Source organism: Etheostoma spectabile, chromosome 2, assembly GCF_008692095.1.
Source record: "Etheostoma spectabile isolate EspeVRDwgs_2016 chromosome 2, UIUC_Espe_1.0, whole genome shotgun sequence".
NCBI classification, from domain to species: domain Eukaryota; kingdom Metazoa; phylum Chordata; class Actinopteri; order Perciformes; family Percidae; genus Etheostoma; species Etheostoma spectabile.
Genome location: NC_045734.1, coordinates 24,313,937 through 24,314,523, shown reverse-complemented (window position 1 = coordinate 24,314,523; position 587 = coordinate 24,313,937). Strand labels below are relative to the sequence as shown.

At 39.0% G+C, this 587-nt stretch overlaps 1 protein-coding gene across 2 annotated transcripts in view; it reads left to right on the top strand.

Moving 5' to 3' along the window:
- The window catches only part of grin2ab (glutamate receptor, ionotropic, N-methyl D-aspartate 2A, b), a 95,042-nt gene that overhangs the window by 25,738 nt on the left and 68,717 nt on the right, over positions 1–587 (top strand). The gene's annotated exons all lie outside the window — the stretch shown is intronic.

Below are 587 nucleotides of genomic sequence, written 5' to 3'. Positions count from 1 at the left end.
ATTTTTTTTTTTTTTTTTGTATTTTGGTGTGATGCTTCGTGAAAAGTTAGGGATGAACATCTCTTTCTTAGTTGAATTCTCTCTCTGGTACTGACTCTGTAGACCTCGCTAACTGACAAACAGACTGAAAAAGCTTTGATAAAAACACAACTGGTTCTTTAGCTTTTAAATCTCTCAGGGCACAGCAGCCAAAACACAGGAACCAATAAATGCAGCAATATGGCAGCTTTTTGAAGTAGTTGTTGACGGGGGATGCAGAGTGCAGGCGTTCGTGCGTGCGTGCGTGCGTGCATGCGTGCGTGCGTGCGTGCGTGCATGTGTGAGATAAGACAAGAAAAGAGACAGAGGAAGGTAAGAGAGTTGATAGTTAAGATATCAATTTTATAATACACAAATATTTACATAAGGTAAACAAGAAGAAATGAAAATCAGCAGTTTGCTTCAATATAGTTTTTTGTCTCTAGTGATTTATGGAATTACTGGAAAAAACTAAAGGAGCATAACATTAACAAAAAATAGTGTGACTAATCCTGCCTCTCTCCAGCGTCATGCGGCAAGTTTTCTTCATCACACTGGATGTCTGCATC